Source organism: Austrofundulus limnaeus, unplaced genomic scaffold (genome assembly GCF_001266775.1).
Source record: "Austrofundulus limnaeus strain Quisiro unplaced genomic scaffold, Austrofundulus_limnaeus-1.0 Scaffold71, whole genome shotgun sequence".
Classification (NCBI taxonomy): Eukaryota; Metazoa; Chordata; class Actinopteri; order Cyprinodontiformes; family Rivulidae; genus Austrofundulus; species Austrofundulus limnaeus.
The window spans coordinates 814792-837950 of NW_013952473.1; the positions used below are offsets into that span (position 1 = coordinate 814792).

Genomic DNA, 23159 nt, shown 5'->3' on the forward strand with positions numbered 1-23159 from the left:
GATTCCATTGCTAATCTTGCTAGCTGAGAATTTATTTATTTATTTATTTATTTATTTATTTATTTATTTATTTATTTGGTGCATCCTTCACATATTGAATTGGTCAAAAAATCTATGTAACCCAGTTGGAAATTCATAGGGTATAAATGTTCAGATCCACTGCTAGTTAAAATATGCTATTGGGAATTAGACAGTTGTTAGAAAATGCTTTAACATTTTTAAATGATGAAATTGTCCATAAACAGTTTAAATGTGTCAGTCTGATGCTGAAGACTTACTGAAAAAGATGACAACATTTTTAAGAAGCAACTCTGATAAAGACAGTGATTTCACCACCATCAAACAGGTGTCAGTTTACTTAAAGATGGATTAAAAACAGTTAATGAGGAGACGTTCTCTGTGTTGAGCAGTTTCTGAAGTTGGTTACCAATATTTGAAAAGTTTTCTTTTTCAGAGATGTTGATAGTTATTTTTGATTTGACAGTCAATCTACAGTTCTGTCTGAATCTGATGTGTTATTGCACAACTCAAAACACAATTATGTGAATTGCCCAGGTATCTTGTGGTGAGTTCAGATTCTCCCGTGAGAAAGTTTTAGTTTTATTGCAATGTTTAGAGTGAGCACAATACCACTGTGCATATTGTCAAAATTGAGGGACAAATCAACATAAGAAACAACAATCCAAATTAAATACATTGGGGGGCACAAATAAAATAATGAAAAAACAAAAACATTGGGTTGTTTCTATTTTTTATGGTCATGTTGGTTTACATGGTGGCATTTTTTCAGCAGCATTGTGTGTAGCCCACTGTTYAAACAAGTGTAATGAATTTCCATGAAATAAACTATGATGACTGGAACAAAAAGCAAAGAGAAAATGTCAGATGAAGAATAGTACAACACAACAATTCACTTTTATTCCTCAAAACAAAAATGAACACAATAAATATGTTTAAACATTCACTTTCAGTTCTTCAACCACATTGCTTTGAAGTAAATCCATTGTGGATTTTCAGATGATTTGTCAATTATTCCAGGTTGATGTTAGGGCATCTAAAGTTTATATTCTAAATAATATCCCTCTTCTTTATCATATTTAGTCTAACAGTATTTTAAATAGGCCTATATTATAGTGTAAACATCTCATATTGTGTTAATGGTTCAGTTTAACCCTTTTATGAATAATAATAATAATAATAATAATAATAATAATGATAATAATGATAATAATAACAAAAAGTTTAAAAACAAAACAACAGGACTTCGATTATGAAGCTGAAGATGCTCTTTTATGAATATTTGCTAGAGTTTTTAAAACCAATAGAAGAAAAACCTCCCCAAGTTGTTTCAAAAGCTCTTTTCAGCTGTTTAAATCTTAGCATCTTGAATACAGTCAGAACATGAGGAGTTTCTGATGAAAATGCAAAATCAGTCTGGTGTTCACGTGTTTCTCTTCAAATTAAATTGTTGGAAAGATGTTAAACAAACTGGAATCTCCCACAGGTCGTCTATACTAGATGAGCAGATGTTCATTATGGTTCAGTGTGGCTGAATATGAATATGAATGTGCATCTGTACGTCTGGTTTGCAGTGGAACAATCTTTATCTTTCAACTCATCTAACTATATTTGAACATCATTTTTCATTTTGGGGTAAACCATTTCTGACTTAAAGATCTAGCCTGCCTTGAAAGAATGAAAATTACTTGTTGGTTTTCATGCCAGAGTTTACAAGTAAGATCAACTTATGGTGAGAAGGAGTTATAACTGTTTTGGATAAACAWGGCTTCATGATTTCATGTGGTATTGTCAGATTTTGCAAGACATATTAAGCGTCCACTACACTTCAACAAGAGCTGGGATGGCAGATATCATTTATATACTGTAGCTTGAAATGGTCTTTTTCTCACAGACTGTTCATACTCAAGGAGAACAATCCTTATAAGTCCACCTACTGTAGCAGACATCATGCACAAGCAGAATCARCACAGACAGCATGGCCGTCAGCATTATATCAGTTGATGATGGAAAAAGGGGCTTTCGTATTGGCTATAAATCAGGTTTCAGTGCTTTTTATGTTTTGGGGAGTAGTCTATTGTAGTACCATACTTTATCTCAAAATGTGTAAAATTCCCTGAGTTATAGCATGTCAGTGTTGGCTAAGCTCAMTTAGCTGTGATGACCATCTTGATTTGAGTTGCTTTCACATGTTAAAAAGTTGTGGCTGTTCTAGAAATGATTACTTGTTAAGTTTCACTAAAATCTGTGCTGTGGGTTTAAGTTCCTGCCATGGCTTTAGGCAAAGATGCTGTGCAATGTGTATATGATGTGGATTGCTCTGAGCTAGAAGATATCCAATATTAAATAAACATCTGTGGCTAAGGAGTAGCCATTTTTGTTTGCTAAGGTCAGTTGGCTGTTGCAACCAACTTGAATCGTGGTTACCTCAAAAATCAATCAGTTGAAGAAGTAATTCAATGATTTTATTTTGAGAATTTCATTGAAATCTAACGAGTGGTTTAGGAGATATTTAATTAATTCTACAGACAAACACAGACATGCACCATGCACTAAAACAATATTGCATTTTTAGGAGATGGTAATGATGCAATAGATTTCATTTTAATCTAAAATGTTTTCCAAAATTGTCATTGTATAAAACGAAAAGGGGACTTGTGTTTTAATTTTCTTGCTTTGAAAGTTAGAATATGTTATTTTGAGTTTCTATAAGTGGTGAATTGCCAGCTAACAAGACATTTTACTTTACTTTGCCTTTTTTTAGGCTTTGAGTGTGAACTGCGGCTGCCACACTGTTTAAAGCTGCGGCACCCAGAAGCAGCAGACACAAATCATGGTTGTGTAGGATCAAAGGATGCTAAAATTAAAGAGAAAAAATACAAATGTGAACGCTGAATCCTTTCCCAACAAGATGTCATTTTGTTTTAGTTAAAAGAGGAGGAGACATAACTAAACACAGGCAGAAATTTCACTTCTCTTCTTGACTTCAAGCTTTTCATGTCTTACAATTGAGTCTTTGAGGCAAGAGAGAGCAGAAACTGAGAATTGCTTTGATGGAAGCAGAAGAGGCTCATTTAGTTTCCGCTTACAAATTTGATAGAATTTTGAAACTACCGAAACATTTCACTCACAGAGATTCCTTCATTCAAAGGACAGTTGTCAAATGTATTTATCTCCCTAGTATGCATCACATCATGTAAAAACATAAAATAAAATTACCTGATTTCAGGCTATAATTAAACAAGGAAATTAAAATCTAGATGGAGCAATCAAAATATGGAATTATCTTCCTTCTATAAAATATCCTAGCTGTTAAATATTTTTAACATTGTTTCAGGTTTTGTCTTCACATTTTGTTTCCATTGAAAGTACATTTGTTCCTCAACTTCTACACTTATGTAAAAAGATCCATTTTTGTCATTAGTCTTTCCCCAAAAACTCAGTGTACCTTCAGTGTAATAATCTAATAAATGAATGCAGAAAGTACAAATGTGCAAATGGAAAAACAGTATACACATTATCAGTTCCCTGTTTTCTGCATTATGCTAAATTCTCAGTAAATATTTGTACATTCTCTTAAAGGGTCAGTATTATGTGTTTCTCAGGCATATTCTATACCAAAATAAAGTAACTATGTCACCTTCAGTTGTTATGAAAATGCTGTCAATTTGTATAAATCAAAAATTAATTTGACTTTGCATCATAGCCATTTCCAAATGCCTTGAAACTGGCCTCTGTCTTTTTAGGAACTTCCTACCTCTTCTGTCACGCCCATTTCTGCACGTCATCACAACTTTTCATGCCGTTTACAACTAGTCTTAGGAGCATTGTATTTTGCTGTAATATTAATAAAAAACAGCAACATTATACAATATTGATTTCGGAAAATAGCAACTCAGGACACAATTGAACCTTAACTTGAATGATCCCACATCAGACCTGGAAAGTAAGTTTTCTGAAGAACCGGAGCGAGTACAGAGGCGACCTTTCAGCTTGGCAAGATATCTCCCAGTAATTCTCATGTACACACACGTCAATGTTAAGATGATTTATTTATTACTAAAATGAGATGTAAGCCAGATAAAGAACGTGGGTTATGCAGATCTTAATATAAGTAATGAATGGTAAGCATAGAGCACAGACAGACAAAACAACCAAACAAAACAATGCGAGTTGTTTTTCAGCTTACCTGGGCAGACAACAGTGTTTGCTTAATTTTAAGTGCATTGTCTTTTAGTGATAATCTTGTTATTAGTCCACTGTTAAATTCCCTTTTGTTCAGAAAGCTATCATCTGTAAAGTGGCTCGCACAATTATATATATATWTTTTTGTCGGAGGGTTACTTCCAAAATTGGGTACACCCTGGACAGGAAGTCCATCACAGGAACACAGAGACAAACAACCATTCACTCTCTCACTCACACCAGTCACAATAGTCGTGTTTTTGGTCAGTGGGAGGAAGCCAGAGTACCCGGAGAGAACCCACGCATGCATGGAGAGAACATGCAAACTCTACCCAGAAAGGTCCCCGGGACGGGATTTGATCCGGCAACCTTCTTGCTGCTTCTTCAAAATTCATTTACAGTAAATAAATAAATAATCCATAGGCGAATGATAGCTGGTAAATCTGCAACAAATACACCTACTGGCATTAAAAAATGTTTTTCTATAATTCCATACAATACATAATTCAGTTATTGACTTTGCAGTCATGAACTCTAAGATTTAAACTGTCCTTATCTCCTAAATACTTTTTCTTATTATTTCCTCATGGTTGTTTTTATTTTACAGTATTAGTAAGACAAAACTCTGAGCAGTTTACTAAAAAAATCTTCTAAATTGTTGATTGGTGCTGAATGTTTTCCATTAACCTTCTAATGTAGCATTGCACCTCTTTAAATGAAGCAGAGCAAACTATTACTTAAAAGCTTTTCAGCCTAATACTCATACTTTATAGAAACTAAAGCTCAAATGACAAAATCTTTGAATGGGTCCTGTTAATGTGTAATCCCGATGGTGACCATATAAAATGGGAAATACATCACCATCACCTCACTCTCACACTTGAGTGAAGAAGGCCAAAAAAAATCAGGCTCAGGTTACGTTCAGCTCGCTTGTCTCTGCTTGAGAGAGCACAACGTTTGTCATGACAGCAGAGGAAACAACTGGAGGAGCATTATTGTGATAATTCATTGTTTCTGACTTCATCATCAACCTGAGAAGAGCCGGTGTCAATGAATTCTTCTTTTGCAAAYGGAGCATTGCGCAAATAATCTGTTGCCGACACGTTTTGAGAGCACACACTGATATATTGCTTCATACACAGCAGCTAGTTTACATTTCCAGTCTATATTTGATGAGTTACCGCCATCTGTTTTTTCCTCTGTGTGAATTGATGTCCCATTTGCTCAGATAAGAGAGGGAGGAGAGGATCATTTTGTTTGTCGTGCTACCTCTTCTTCTTCTTCTTCTTCTTCTTCTTCTTCTTCTTAGAAGTATTATTGTGTTTGTTCACAACTAAGGTTGTTGTTTTGCATGTCAGTTGCATCAGCGACATTTTCACAGTAATAGTAATATTGATAAATATACCAAATAGAGGTCGACCGATACATCGGCCGGCCGATATTTTTGGCTGATATTTGTGTTTTTTCCTTGTGTCTGTTTTGGCCGATACGTTCATCCATTCCATTCATTGGGTCACGCGAGCGCATGTTGCCGCCCCCTCCCTGGGGGAGAGTGGCTGGTAATGTTGTGAGGCAGAGTACCAACAACAATAAGGGTGAGTTATGAACATTTAATGCGTTTTAAAGGTCTAATATAGCTGTTTCTGCCTTCTGTCTCGGACTATGAGGGGGAGAGAACAACGGTCTGTTAAAGRGATCCATGATTAGTTGTAACATTAGACTTTATTTGATAAACTAAAAACTTAAAAATATATTACACGGACGGGACCATTTTATTTACATGCAAAGAATTCTGGGTAAATGATGACATCATAGGTCATCAGTGCAAGGTTGCGAGCAAGCAATATCCACCCTGAAGGATAATCTTGGACAATATCTAATGATTGGCTCTTTTAAATGAAACCAGAGAGTGTTGACAGAGAGGAGAAGGTAGAAATGACTCAGCCTTTAACTGAAAATATGGATGGAGGACAACAGAGCTGCTTCATAGAAGAAGAACCCCAGCTTAGCTTGTCAGCTTTAGCATTAGCCCCGATGCTATCACCATATATATGTATTAGCTCAGCGCTACACATTCTCCTCTCGTCACTGAGGTCCTCCATCTACATGACAGAGAGGGGAACRCAAAAATGACTCAGCCTGCAACTGAAAATATGGATGGAGGACCTCAGTTTAGCGTGTTAGTTCGCTAGCACCAAGCTAATACATAAAAGGTAATATAGTGTCGGAGCCACTAACAAGCTAAGCTGAGGTTCTTCTTCCATGAAGCAGCTCTGTTGTCCTYCATCTATATTTTYAGCCTGTTTCAGACTTACCATTCAGGAAGTGTACTTTACTGTTTCAAAATATAATGCATCAAAACTAGAAACAAAAAAGCAAATTCAAATGCAAAACCAAATAACCACAAATCAAAAKACTACATCATAGTAGTTACTGTTTATTATATTGTTTTGGACTTTTAAATACATCTTGACACATTTTAAACCAAAATGTTGGAAGCTTTGAATGTGTTGTGTTCACTTTGACACTTTGGAATAAAACAGTTATGGTTGTGATGTTTTCAACAATCTGCATTTCAGTTTTGAATTGTATCCACTWGGGTTACCAATTTGTAACAATTTATGGACACACATGTGCCCAATGTGACTACATTGGTAGAACAGCTGTGAATCTAATGCAGTTTTACAGTTAAAGGCATCAGTTTGTTATAAAGTTTCAATAATAGCATCAAATCCTTTTTACAGTACTGATTAAATAAATGGTAAGCCGGTTTGTTTTTAAAAACATAGTTAATTTTGTGTATCTAGAATAGATCCCTTCTCTTTATTGTCCATCTCTTCTTCTGGTTAGACTTATATTGTTTTCACATTAGCAGAACCTACTGTTCAGGAAGAGAACTGCAGCAGCACCAGCATAAACAGCAACAAACACTCTGAAGGTGGTGCTTCACCATGATCCTGTGAATCAAATAAATTTCTAGAATTAAAAGGTTAACATGTATTTTAACACTTATAATGTTGATAATACCTTTGCTGCACCAGTTATCAAATGAGTGTGAAACATATTTCTATAAAAAAAGAAACATATTTCTTAATTTTGCACCAGTCCTCGTTTTGTGCTTTGTTGGTTAATTGTGAGTCTGGTTTTCCGAGTGTTTTATCAGTTCAAAACCAGAGCTATGTGCGAGGAGTCAGTTTTTATTAATAAATGAGTGGTTTTAGATAATATGAATCCTTTCTTGTCAAGATTTAACACAAGTCTCTTCAACAGTGCATTTCTCTTTGCCACCTTCCACAACGCTTCGACTGGCAAAGAACCACTTCCTGCTTTAAAACATGTTTTTTACTAAAACTTTTTGTATCTTGTAAAACCAGTGATAAATTAAAATAACGTAAAGGAAAACTGATTTCAGATCCAAGTACAGTAAAGGGAACTTTTACATTCTCACACTGCAGCCCCTGAGCCACACGTTTATTGTCACGCCCATTTGCAGTATGTCAGGCATTATTGCAGGTATTAGTTTTGTGCCTGTGGGCTGTGACAGATATTTTCTCTGTGAGAGGCAAGATGCCCTTGGGTGACCATTGGCTGTATTATCTCTCTGAGTGTGTGTCTTTGCTGGGTGTCCCGTCCTGATTGTGCCTCTTAGCTCTGCTCAACATGCTGCCCACACAGTGCCACTTGTTTGCTTCACTGATATTGTTTTCCTTTCCCCATCCTCCATATAAAACGATAAAGAAATGCAGCAGGGCATATGCAAAAGCAAATAATGTGGCTATCAGTCTGTCGATGTGAGAGACTGTTTAATGAAACTGCCAGAAATAGGATGATGATGATGATTTAGCAACTTTATGCTATGTGATGTGATGTTATTTACCAATTTTTCACATTTTAACAACATGTTAGTCAAGAGCGTTCCTGAATCAAGATGATTTATCAAAACAATGAGTGTCACAGCAAGAAATGTTTTTCTCCCAGTTTTATCTTGACACAATATTTAAGTGTGCAGGGCATGGCTAATTGAGATGGATAGCAGTGTGAGTGTTGCGGACGACAACATGGAGAGAGGTTGGTTGCTTAGCCAATACTCAGACCCAGTGATTGGCTGTTCATTAGGCAGCATGGTACAAGAAGAATGAGGAGGTAATTAAGCCTTGCTGAGTTCTGATGTCTGGTGCTCTTTTTTTCAAGCATCCCCCTGCATTTCCACTGAGACCCCAGCTATACAGCTGTGTGCTCCGCTCTGAGATAGCCTCAGTCTCATCAGTGGGCCTACTGGAGGCCTGACAGACACTGATACAGCACCTCAAAGCTCTTAGCACTTATCTAAATTACCTCACATCTCAATTCCCCATGTTTTACCTATGTGGATTGGTACTTAGTTTAAATATATAGAAATATGTGTCTGAGTGCACACTGTATCTATTCAGTGTGAGTGCTTTTCCACATAAAGTAGCAACTCTGATGTTAAAACCTTCCCATAGCAAAGGAGGATTGTGTCGAGCTGTGGGGGGTGGAGCAGAATATGGATAGGATCTTAGCCTTGAGAGTTGTTACCAAAGCACTTGCACACACGCAGACACACGCATGAGAGCAATGAGTGCCCACAGGCACTGTGTATGAGCAGCACAAACATGAAAACCTTAAGCTTATATTAAAGCAGAACTTGATAACTTGAATAAAAAATCTTTATGCTGTATATTCTGAAACTCTCCTTGACCCAGTCATAATGAGACAACCAGTAGATTGTAACTGCTGCCAATCACAGCCTCTTATGCAGTAGATGAGAAATGGTTCATGTCCCTTCTTGGTACAGTGAATAGTTTATTATTAAAAAAACGACATGTTTTACTCAAAACGGAAATAGATATATACTTTCAGGGTATTTTCAGCACCTAAAGACTGAGCTCAACAGTTAAATACTTGTCTGAAAGTGACAAACCCAAAATCTGCCTTCTGATTGGTTGCTTTGATTTGTTATTGCATTTTCACTCAAATTAATTTGGAGGTTAAAAACAGGAATGTACATTTTGATTTTTATCTTTAGAGTCACATACAGAATGTTAATTTTGAATACTTAGATTTACACACACATTAAGGCCATGTGTTTGTATACAGATGGTCATAAAATATTTGAAAGTCAGACACTGAACAAGATAAAACTTAATGCATAAACCAGTATTTTCCACACCAATTATTTACTACAATATTTACAATTCTTAATTTATTTTTTTGTTGTTGTTTTTTATTACAAAATGACAAAACGTTTCAAGTAGAAACTCTGATCTTCAAGTCTTTACGATTCAAACTGCATATTTTTATGTACAATGATTGTTAACTATAAATGTAACTCTACTAGTATTAACAAAGCAACTTGCCACCTCTAAAAACAGGATGACAACTTCAGTACACTTTATATTACATACATGACTGATTAGAAAATGTCTGGATTAAGGCAAATTTAGACAACCTTCCGAATAAAGGCAGTCATGATGCTTGTGTGCAGGAAGTGCTTGCCAATTTTTTTGTGCTGCAGTTTGTCCTGCACCTCTACAATGCTCTCTTGCACACTCACCAAGCTGTATCCATCAGCAGTATGTTTCCACATCTACATGCATACATACATGCATACATATGCCAATGATTGCTCCACAACTGTATTTGTACCACTATACTTCCTTGAATACTTCTAAGGTACAGCTATGAATTCCAAGATCACATCAAGCCATCTCAAATATATACTGTCACAACTAGCTCATAGTTTTCATGACAACACAATCATTGGATTTTTTTTTAAAACAAAACAAAATGTTTTAGAAACACATAACCAGAAGAAGTTGATAAATACTGTATATGTCTCATTCACCAGCAATGCAGTTATACAAGAGACACGTCTTCTAGATCTCCTCCAGTKTCACCTGTATGTCACCAGCTTAGGAAAAATGGACATACTGGGTTTACAGTAACCATATTGCTGTTCATAAAATACACATACCCCAAATATAGATTCTTTACTGTCTTTATAGTTTAGGTATTTGAGGTTAATTCACACCTGCATAAAAAGTCTGGACCAATGGAGGAAACAAACTATCGTCTATTTAAAATGGAATAAATGTGAATACATCCTAAAGTATCAATCCAGTTACTATAGTATTGATGCGTTCCAACCAGTGTTGCCAGGTCCGCTTATTATAAGCGACTTTGGGCTTCTTTTTTTCTAAAGTCACTTGTAAATTCCTTGAGTTGYGGGTTGCATTTTTTGGGCTTATTTTTAAACGTGAGTTACTTAATTTGGGCATGCCTTTCTTTCTCTGCTCCTGTTGAAGCAGAACACAAGGAGTAGTGGGTTTGTCCCTCCCATTCCCCCGGTTGTCGCTCCCGCCCGAGTTGAGTCGGCACACATCAAACACACACACCAGAGCCCAGAGTGATGGGGAAACAAGCAGGGGTGAGGCGGTCTGGTCTGGTTCAGAACTTATGACAGGAGACTTGATACAGCGCACATGACCGTCTACATCTAAAACACAGTGGGGATTGGTGCGCTCGATTTAATGGACTGGGACATTTTACACAGGTGGTGCACAGACAAAAAATAAATAAATAAATATGCTGCTTGCATTGGGATACAACAACAATACAGTAAAATATTGATAAGTTTTAATTTGTTTGGAGTTTGCTGATTAAATTGCATGAATTTAGCGAGAGAACAATATGAGCCAGAGACAATTTTTTTTGTCATATCAGCAAAAACTACTTCTTCACCTCTGGATATAAGTCACAAAAAAGAGTGAGAATGAGTTACAGTAAGTCAGGAAAATATGGGGAAAAATATAATAAAGAGTGAGGAAAAAAGAGCGTRCAAAGATTTTTGGGAGTTTTTGTTGACTGTACTGTCATTTTGCTGCAAAATGCACTTTTCTTATGATCAGTTTAAAAGTATATGTTATTAAAATAATTGAAATTATTCAAACCATTAAAGTTGTTCATTTTTTATGGTAATTTTGTATCATAATTTTGCTGTTGCTTATGTATAATGCAGTAATAAATGTATACATTTATACAGTACTGTTATAATTTACCTCTATTTTACACAATGTTGGGGTTTGCCAGTTGGGCTTTTTTCATAGAGCTGGTTTCTTGTTTTGTTCATGAGATCTGGCAACACTGGTTCCAACAGTGATGTTACTGTGCAATCATCCAGGACATGAAATTTTCAAAGAAAATAGACAAATCAACTGGATTACTGCACTGTAGTTGAAGATGTCCAGTTACAAGATTTATACTACTTGACTCAAAGTTAATGTCTTTATTACCTCCGCCAAGGGCGAGGTATTGTTTTTGGTCGCGTCTGTCTGTCATTCTGTCTGTCTGTCGTTCTGTCTGTGGACAACATTACTCAAAAACTTGTGGACGGATTTTCATGACATTTTTACCACATGTGGGTACTGGGCCAAGGAACACACCTTTAAATTTTGGTGATGTTCCGGATCACRATGCGGATACAGGATTTTTTTTTTCTTTTAACACTCTGGGATCGACAAAGCTGTGATGCTTTCACAGGGCTTCTGTAAAAAACAGTGAGCTGGATTGGACAGCACGGACTTCAAACTTTATAAAAGTGATGTTAAAACCACATTTAATGATGAATAATTTTTGCCATAACATGCACATTTGCAGAACATTTTGTGACCAGGAAGTGCATGACTGCACCTTGTAACCTATTTTTCCCATTTCCTCAAACACACCACATTTCCGAAGCAACCAATCAAAACAGTTTCTCACTACTAGGCTTGTAAACAGAGAGCTTCTGGCCGGGCCTCAAAGTTTGGAGACGTGGGGAGCCAGGAAGCACTTTATAAAGAGAGTCAAACCATTACAAACTCATACAAGGGGATAAAACAGACGTTTTACACGGTGAAATGTGACTGATGAAAACTTAGGAGCTTAATCCGACACCAGTTTGACGATGAATAACGTCGGGTGACGAGTCTGACTTTTTTTTTTAATTTCACATTGGACTCCACTGAGAAGAAATCTCGTGCATACTGCCTGCTTAAACGTTCGCTACGTCAGAACTTATTCGGTAAATGTGTTTCCATCTCTGCTTTTGCAAATTAACTCTTACAGGATGTCTTGGCGGAGGTTTGCACTCTCCGAGTGCTTCTAGTTATTACTCGGATCGCTCTGCTCATCCCCACCTCATAGGTGTAAAAATGACATGAAATGCAACGTGAGCAGTCAGACTGAGGTGGCAATGAAAAACATCTGATAAGTATCCGATTCAGTACCACATACTGAAAAGGTCTGGATTTGTCACCTTCAGATTATCATGAAAAGATCTGAGATGGGTTGCATTTGCCTACAGTGTGAAAGTAGCCTGAGTGGGAAACACAGAAAATAACTGAAAATAAAGGGTACTTAACAGGTAAAAAAAACAAAAGGCAGAAAAATAACACAATGACAAAAGGAATAAAAACAAAATAGCAGCCACAAAACTGTGGATCAGGACACCACCATGACCTCGCTGCAGAGGTTTTGAGCATGCAGACCTTTTATGCATAGAAAGCAAATTGCATTGTTAGTATGCGCCAGCAAATTTTGACAAGATCCAACAAAAAAACATCCATAATCTGGCTGTTTTTTTTATGTGGTAGCAGTTGTTATGTTGAAAGAGAGGGGAAGTTAAATTGATGCTAGGTGAAGATAAAAATAAGGAGACTGAATCATTCTACTTTAACCACGTCTGTAAATTTACTGTCGTCTACACATCTTAAAAGCTTACGGAATGACATATTTTCAGATCAAAGCAGCCTCAACAATGTGATAAGGTTATACAATGTCAGAGTTTCTGAGTTGGTACTCACTTTAAACAAACAAGTAAATTCTATGAAGGATTTTTAGCATAATGAAAATAGAATAAATCTCCTTTGAAGCAGGCTTGCGTGCAGCAACTGTGCACATTTTAAACACACTGCATTCATGAATTATTAATTTTAATTTCATAAATATCCCTGTTTTTGTAGGTCAATATTCATTTAAAGAATTTAAAATTGTTGCGTTCAAGAATTCCTCTTTTTTCCACCAATTTCACAATACACACAAACGTACGAATACACATCTCAAACATGTTATGACCACGTTTGCAGTAGTGCTATGGGGCGTGTATGGTCTGTATAAGAGATGCAACATGCAAATGTTGGTGCCCCTGGAGGAATTCTGAAGGGGAGTTCATAACTCACCAACATCTAATATTCCTCTAGCTGAATTTCACATCAGAAGTCTACATTAGTGTTCTTTAAGTGACAGCTGAGGACTCACATATGGATGAGTTTTATTTCTCTGAGTTTGTTTTTTTTTATTTACTGAAATCAAACCGTGCTCTGTGTGATGGCTCATGATAAAGGGCCATAATGTCTATCAGGAGCCACTTTCTCAGACATCAAGTTGCAGCCTGCCTTGTAATTTGCCTGACACATGACATCCCACCAATATCCCACAAGATAGAAATTACAAGGGTTTTAAATGTTTACTTTCAGATTATCAGTTTTTTTTTATTTTTGCACAGTGGAAGGGAAGATTGAAGAGAATCATCAATGTTTCAGTGATTCAGGTTATGAATTTTTCAGCAGCCAAGAAGCTCTTCAAATGCAAGCCAAGATAACTGGGGAGAAGCTGGCTGAGAGCATGGCGGTGTTTGTAGGGTGCTTCAGATGCACTTACAGCATTCTTCACATGCGTCAAACTATTTTCTTCCTCTTTTTTTTCCCAACAATTTCTGAACACTTTCATCTGCTTTCTCAAAATGCATTGAATTCGTTGCATCTCTGCTTCCACTGTACGTAAGGCAAAGCGCATCAGGTGATTTTATTAATTAATTAATTTATTTATTTATTTACTTATTTACTTATTATTATTGTGTTTTTCTTTCTCTCTTTATGTGGCCATTATCATTTTTATTAAATTTTCTAACTAGATTCTTTTCGATTTGTGTGAGTGTTTGTTTTCCGTTGTCAATCATCTGTCAGTCCTTTATCTTTAATTCCAGCCCATCTCCTCTTTTGCAGTCGGGCCTCTTTCTTTTACTCACAGTGCAAACTTGCCTTGAGCAGCTAAAAACAGGCGAGCTCCTCAGGGACCGTTATGGTGTGTACAGGATGGATGACTGCATGGCTTGTTGTGTGGATATACAGATGATTGAAAGCCTAAAAAATGTGAGGGAAAATGACCAGCATGACCTGCAAGTTTGACCAAGAAAATATATTTTTGTTAACATATTGATTTGTGGGGTTGAAAATTTTGAAATATTTGCACTAGAAATTGCCCTTGTTGAAATTTACAAAAAGACACAAACCAGCAACTCTACTAAAATATGGGTAAATATGCTCATGAATTCATCAAAGTTTAGATAAATGCACGATCAATAGTTGCTCTTGTACAAGTTCAATCTCAGCAAGGAAAGTAGCTCCAAGTTCAGCCCACACAAATTAAATTTGATTTATTTATATTCATAGTTCACCCCTAAACTGAAAAAGTTCTGCTCCTGAAGCGAACTATATTGCATCAATTTATGCAATTTTTTTACAAGATAAAGTTTGTTTTTGTAGTTTTATTATTGCTTGTTTTGTTTTGGTAGATGATGTATATTAGCACATTATTTGTATTATAGTTTACATTCTACTTACACCAAACTGCTCAAATGTAGAATAGAAATCAAACTGCATTCATATTTCTGCTTTTTAGATGATAAGTCCTTTGCTTATAGACAGAATGACATCTTTACAAGTCAAAATTAAAAGAGGAGATATTTGCAATAACCTTTAWACTGAAAAAAAAATACAATCCAGTATCTTATTATTCTGCTTGTGACAAATGACTTCATCACCTCTAAAATTAACATTTGCTGGGCTCTCAGCTTTAGAGGGCCCAATATAAGTTTTTTCTAATGCAGAATGACAATTTGGAATATTTGAATATCTCACATTTCAGACACTTACAGTGAAGCTGTGACGAGTCATGGTTATTGTTTCACCTGAGTACCACCCCAATTTCAATGAAATTCGGACGTTGTGCTTGATGAACAACTTCAGTTGCTCAACAGTCCATTTGGCCTATTTTGTGCTTCATAATGCTCCACACATTTTCAATGGGAGMCAGGTCTGGTCTGCAGGCAGGCCAGCCTAGTACCCACACTCTTTAAGTACAAAGCCACACTGTTGGAACACTTGCAGAATGTGGCTTGGGATTGTCTTGCTGAAATAAGCAGGACATCCCTGAAAAAGATGTGGCTTGGATGACTGCATATGTTGCTCCAACAACCTGTATTTACCTTTGAGCCTTAATGTGCCTTCACAGATGGGAACTACCCATGCCACGGGCATTAACACACCCCTCGGGCCCAGAGAAGCTGGCTGCATTTCTGGGTGTTGTAGAKATATGGCTTTGACTTTGCGTGGTAGAGATTTAACTTGCACTTGTAGATGTAGTGACGAGTGTTTACTGACAATGGTTTTCTGAAGTGTTCAAAAGCTCATGTGCTAATATCTGTTACAGAATGATGTCAGTTTTTAAAGCAGTGCTGCCTGAGGGATCGAAGGTCACGAGCATTCAATGTTGGTTTTCAGCCATGCTGCTTACTTGCAGAGATTTGTCCAGATTCTTCTAAACTTTTGATGRTATTGTGGACTGTAGATGATAAAATGACAAAATTCCTTGCAATTGTACATTGAGAAACATTCTTAAACTGTTGGACAATTTGCTTATTCAGATGTYCACGTGACAGTGAACCTCTCTCCATCCTTGCTTGTGAATGACTGAGCCCTTCGGGGATGCTCCCTTCATACCCAATCATGACACTCACCTCTTTCCAATGAACCAGTTCACCTGTGGAATGCTTCAAACAGGTGTTTTTGAGCATTCCTCAACTTCCCTCGGTTTTTGTTGCTCCTGTCCCAGCTTTTTTGGAACATGTTGCAAGCATCAAATTCAAAATGAGTGAATAGTTTGCATATTAAATAAATAAATAAATAAATAAAGTTTATTTGTTTTTAACATTAAAATATCTTGTTGTTGTAGTGTAATTGATTGGACATAGGTTTAAAAAGATTTGAAAATCATTGTTTTCAGTTTTTATTATATATTAATTTTGGATATTTATAATAAAACATATGACTCTAGTAACTGAGCGATAGCAGTAAGTATGAAATAGAAATAATAAGTTTTGAGATATCTGAACTACTGATTGTGAAGATGATGAAATGTATTCTGCACAGCTGAAATTATTTTGACACGAAGATCGAGATTATGAATCTAGTGTAACTTCAATGGCCCTGCTCTAGCTATTATGTGTTAAAATCAGCTTACCATACACTAATAACTCATTTATATCTGCTTGACTACCTGATCTCTCTGCTCAGGTTTTGTTTTAATATAATCAAACATTTAAAATATATCCACTTATTTGTATGTTGTTCTGGGGGGTTTTATATTCACAAAGCAAAAAAATATATGCATTACTCAAAAGTGACCAAGTAAGCATCTTTTCAATTATCGCAAGCATCATTAGTTTGACACACTAATAAAATCCCATTTTCATTAAGCACATCAGCTGACAACCCATCAACTAGTCCAGACAAAATAYCATGTTTATGTTGTTTTTTAAATCTACAGCTACCGACATGTTTAAACAGAAAGGAAAGTTAGATTTCCCACACTGCTCCATTCCTTTCCTTTGTCTCCTGCATGCAGGAGGATAGACTCTGTGTGGCTGGAGCAGCTCCTGCCCAGCAGGATGCATACAGATCCTGGTGGGCACACCTTTGATGCCGAAGACACAGGCTCTCTGTTTAGTAGTAAAGTTAAAAGCGAGGTGAAGTGGTGACTGTTTTATCAATGAGGAGTCACTGGAAAGATAAGAGTACCAACACGTGGTCAGAGGCGATTGCTCTAAGACTGCAAGGGAAGCTCAGCTTCCCCTAAAATGTAAAAAAAAAATAAGTGATCAAATATACACTGTTGTGTGTTCATGTCATTGACTAAATATGCGCTATAATGCGCTCAACTTTCGTTCAGAATCAGCTTCTTATCGCTGGTAACGACGCGGCTTTCCTCTCCCTCATTCCCTCAGCTTCACAGAGCTTTAAACAGTCGGACGCTGAGAGTCCACAGACTTCAACAGTCAAGCAAAAAAAAAATGCAGCGAAACAAGATGAGTCATTGGATAAATGCTGGGCTTTGTCCTGYCACCGGATGCTCAGCGTCTCTGGGGGTCTATGGAGCAGTGGGCGGGTTCGGACGCCCAGATTCTGCATGATGATTGGAYGATCTGTCTGAGCCTGAATCCCTTTTGGATTGACAGCGAAATAAGAGAATCAGAAATCTTTTGGTGTAAACATTCAGTGGGAGCAGTTTTTAGTTTCATTTCTGTTCTAAGCTGAACCGGAGACTTTCCTAATYCTCTTAGCGGCATTTTCTTTGTTAAAAACGACTAGCAACAAATYGAGTTTTTATTTCTGGTGGGTTTTATTGTATCTGCTTGTGTTTGGAGACAGACGTCTATCACAGTTTCTGTCCAGCGGCTGTTGCTGAGCCCCTCCACCGTCACAAAGCACTCAAAGGTGGACACACTTCACTCTAGCCTCGCGCCAGTCCCAGCAAGCAAGTTAGCTAGGTAGCAAGCTGCACATAATGGCAGAGAGTTTGAATGTTGTGGACCGGATTTTGGAGAAGCCATTTGATACAGTCTAGTTTACAAAGAAAAAACTTAGAGTTAAACAGCAGGGCTGATCAACTCTTCAGATTAATTTGGTGCAAAACGTGGGGAAACGTAAGATAAAAAAAAGCATTTTATTGATCCCACAGTGGGGAAATAACAGGTCTTTTCAGCTGTCCTGGTATGACAGAGCTGGCTGCTGTAAAAGACTAGAATAATCTGGAAAATGATTATAAAAACATTGGATCAATTAATTCCTTTAAAAAAATCATCAAAGCAAAATTGTCAAAGAAATATGAAATTGTTTAATTTGTATTTGTATGAGTCACTGTTTGAGCAGTTGATTTTTTTGTTTTGTTTTATTATTTGGTTTATTGTTTGAAATTTATTTTTTTGTAAATAGGAGCAGGTATCAAGATCTTTTTCTTCTGCTGCCTTTCATTTTATTTTATTTGTATTGTTTTGTTGCATGTAATGTTTTGTTTTTTAAAATGAAATGAATAAATACTATAAACTAAAAAAAAGATCTGTGACAGGGTCACAGATAGTTTTCTTGAAAAGAAATGGAGGGTAGACTTTATAACCCACACATTTTATTATGTAGGCCGAAACTGAGCTTCCTCTTCTTGAAAGACCAGCATCCGCCACTGCATGTGGAATAGTCAGACCATGAGGTGGGTATAGATAACCTGCCTTCAAGGGACTATTTTCTGCATAAAGTAGACAAGACTTGTTGTCCTGATGCATCTCAGTAATCCAGGTAAAAAAATCAAAGGAAAAAAAATTGTATAGGTCCCTAGGACAAGACTTGTTCTAAAACTTGTCATCATCTAATAACATTAGATAATAATAAAGTACTTTTAACTTTGCAAACACCATCAACCCCTGTGACCCAGACAGGATACAGCAAGGAAAGCTGATGTATGGATGGATGGATACAATTTTGCTAAAGACCTTAATCAGAATGCCTTTTCATATCACTGTTAATCTGGAACACTGTTTTCTTAGTGTTTGTTGTTTTATTCTCTAAGAAAAAAATAACGAGCATCTTCTGACTGATTAACATCATTTTAAAAGGAGCATTGTTGCCGTTTGCTTGAAATGTTGAAGCTATCACACTGTCACCTTAGCAGTCAACTTCTGAGGGATGTGGAGACACAACAATGAAGGAAAATTTACTGGTATAGGCATTTTTCTCAAGTTATGAATTCCAATAATGCACTTTCAAAGGTCTAAAAGCAACACTATCAGAAAAAGTAATTTTAAGTGAGTGTGTTATTACCAAGATCAGAGTATGATAATCAGAGTGAATAGATCTAGATGTAGTTTGGGCAAAGCAGTTTGAATCAAATTTTGGAAATATTTTGTGTATACTTTTTGAAATCAACAGTGCCTCAGAGCCAAGGCCATTTACTTATTCACATAACAGCAAACATGTTTTTTTTTTTGTATTTTGGAAAAGTAAAAAATGTTCAAATTAAAAGGCCAGAAATCAAAGAGCTCTAATAAATGTTGGATTAATGGCCAACTAATTACCCTAAAAGGGAAATAGTTACAAATCCTCCTCTTTAGCCTGTAATTTGAAAAATGGGAACATTTTATGAGCTGGTGAGAATCTCATTAATATAAATATGCTCCTAATATTCAGAATTAGGCATGAGGATTTTAACATTTCATAAACCAAAGTTATATGGTCTTATCATTTTTGCACTAATAAAGTTGTAATCTTAACACAATGTGGATTCTCTTCTGGTGTGGAAATGAGATATTTTTGATCTGGGTTATTGAGAGCAGGTGCACCCACTGTGTAAACCTATTTAAACAGTTAGCTGATGAAGAAGCTGCCAGCTTCAGATGATGATTTGTTTTTATTTAGTGTCCCTTCAGACACCATTTTTGACTGGGAAGTATTCAATAATGGAGATTCATTTTATGAAGAAACTATAAACAACAAATATTACAGCATTTACTTAAACATTTTAGGGATTTTCAAAGCATTTTATATTTAGTTTCTACATCGTYAGCACTTAAGAATCATCCCTAAATGTTATCTAATTAGAGAATGAAGCATTATAAGGTGTCTATCAAATTAATATTTAAAAAATCTGGAAAATAAAACCATCTATAACTCAGAGAACATTTAACTCATCCAGGCTGATTGAACATCAACACTTTTACTGTGTGGTGTCTGTTGTAGGACTTTGATAGAACCTTGATTTTAAAGAGTAACTACACCTTAAATCAATATATGTTTTTTTTTGCAAATAAACCAAAAACATGTAGAATAGTTTGCATACAGGCCCAGACCTCCCTTGCAAAATAAATCTGATATCATTGGGATTTGCCTGGTTAAATAAAGGTTAATAAATAAACTGTCCAAAGTGGATATTAAAGGTTTGTCTTTATATTTTTGTGCCCACTCACACCTGGTTTTCTGTAAAACACCTGAGTGACAAATTTCACCCTCAATGATGATGGTAGAGATTCACATACTTTAGATCGGGCCTAAGCTGACCAGACCCAAGCCTGTAGACCAGGGCTATTCAATTGGCGGCCTGCTGGCCAGATCCGGCCCGTGAGTGACCAAAGTTTGGCCCGCCAATTTGTTCATTCGTCTCTTAAGCCCAAACCGCCAGTTTTCTACTTTAATTACCATTGAGTTATTATAGTTAGACAGACATGTTTGGTATCAACAGAAACGTCAGAATCTTGGCTACAAGCTGGTAAAAAAAATGTTTCTTTGAACACTCAAGACAGTTAAAATTACAGCAGTTGAAGTTAAAAAAATATGAAGTGAAAATAAAATTGATTTAAAAATTTGGCAAGTCAGAGATGTCAAAGTATTATTTGTGTCAAATAAGAGGCATAATGTGTTATTTTTGTCTTTGTTGTTGTTTTATTATCATTACTTTTATTACACAGGGTTCTGTATGTTGTATTCATGATTAAATGCAGCCAAATAAACTGTTTCAAAAAGTAACAGATCTTTTTAATACTTAATTTATTTACATAATAAATTTAACTGCTGAATATTCGGCCCCTCAGCTGTTGGCCTGCAGTAGTGGCCCCTGGAGCAATTTAGTTGAATATCCCTGCCATAGACATCGCTTCCAAGCTCTATCCAACCCGACTACTTAACTCTGGTTAGAGGCCAGAGCTTTAAGTAAACTCAGCATATTATTTTAATTTACCTTTTAGGGCTTTTGTTTTTGGACCACCATTTGAGTTTTCTTTTAAACAAATCAGATAGGAGTGGATGCTGGTCCTATCAAGCTCACAAACATGCAACTGACATCACATATTCTTGTCATTTCTGTGCCAAGATTATCAAAAAATAAAAACAAAAAAAGTTTACTCTACTTTGACACTGGTGTGATGAGAAACTCTATGCTTGGCGTACAGTGAGAGGGCAGAGGATTTGACACAATATTTCAGTTAAATACAAGAAAATACTGAAATACAGTATATTGTGGTAGTATATTAGTATATTAGAAAGCAATTGTCACATTTTATTCCWGTGTATGATGCCATTTTCATTTGCATTATACAGGTATATTCATTAATACAATAGATTAACCTTACTTTAGATTGTACTTTCTTGTTTAGTTTTCTCTGTACTGTTTATATTGTAAGCTTATTAAAAACACACCACAGAAGCCCAGGCCAGACCCAACCGGACCATCAAGTGTATAAATTTGGCCTGACTCAGYCCAAATTTTTTGGTGAAGTTTGGGCAGGGGTCAAAATTATTCTTTAAATCTAAACTCTAACTTTCGTTCACTTGCACAAATAAATTTGTAGCATTTGTTTCTTATTTCTCAACAAACAAAAACCCATGTGAGAAAATAGCTATGGTGGATTGTTTTTCAAATGTGCAATTAGCACGATCTTGCATTAACAGAGCAGGTGTGACTTTGACAGAATGTAGCTGGAATCCCTATCACTCAAACCTCCCACAAGCGCATCAAATCTTGACTAACTGCCACATCAGGGTGCCACTTTTTTTTTTTGCAAGTACGCTGTTTTTTTTAAGTGAGTGCTTTGGGAGCTTTTGAGCAAAGATTTATCTGTGAGATTGCGATGGAGCTTTTAAAATAATACAGCTCTGATCATTTCACTTTAAATATCTCATGTTGTTCTGATATGACTCTACCTTGATGCAGAGCCAGCAGCACAATCGTACATAGCTAGTGCGTAGAAAACGTTTTCCTGATCTGCAGAGACTTGAGCATGATACAGTAATGTGTGGATCAGAAAGAGACATGGTGACACAAGTTTCCTATCAAACCAGACAGAAGTCCACAGAGGCTCGACTAGCTGTGTTTTTAGTGAGTGAAGTCACTCTGGACCTCAGCTGAGCTCTTCTRTCTCACTGTCTAAAGAGTCCACCTGTAAGACCTTGCTGAGCTGGGGGAGGRCCGCCAAGCTTCTGATTAAAGTGATGAGCTGTAAAATTGAGAAGGAGAGGGGGCGACAGCTGACTGCTGCCTACTACACTGAGCTTCAACTTGTCTGCCGGGAGGGAAACCTTCCYACTCTACCTGTTCTCCCTGTCACTGTAAATGCTTTTGTTCTTGTCGACAAGAACCCAAGAGTAATATATACAGTACAGGCTGAAAAAATGTTACCCTTTCCCCCCATTGCAAATCATTTAAGGACTGTGATGACGTATTGATGAGGAAAAAATAAAATACAATTTAGTCTGTATTTGGTAAACAGTTTAAAAAAATAATACATTTCTAKATTTTACAAGATATAATTAGAATTTAAAGTGCCTATAATCTGCATTTTCTGCAAAAATAAAGAGGTGGACAAAAACATCTTAATACTTAAAAATGCGTGCATTACGTGATTTTATCAGTTTTCTAACATAACTGGCATATTTTTGATTAAACATTGATTAAAAATGCTCGTTTTGGATTACCATCCATCCATCCATCCATCCATCCATCCATCCATCCATCCATCCATCCATCCAGTCACTCACACCTAGGGACAATCAATCAAGTTTTTGGTCAGTTGGAGGAAACCAGAGTGCCGTAGAAAACATGAAATGCACAGAGAGAACTTGCAAACTCTACCCAGAAAAGTTTCCAGTCAGGATTCGATCCAGCAACCGTTTCGCTGAGAGGCAGCAGCTCCATTAACTGATATGCACCCATGATGCCACACATTATACCAAATAAACAGACAAAAAAGTTATGTTTTAGGTTAAAAAATCAATTTTGTTTGTTTCTATGATTTATTT

At 36.4% G+C, this 23159-nt stretch overlaps 1 protein-coding gene across 1 annotated transcript in view; it reads left to right on the top strand.

Moving 5' to 3' along the window:
- Positions 1–23159, top strand: part of LOC106519092 (protein kinase C-binding protein NELL1) — a gene marked incomplete at its 3' end in the record, with an annotated part of 137501 nt that overhangs the window by 22969 nt on the left and 91373 nt on the right.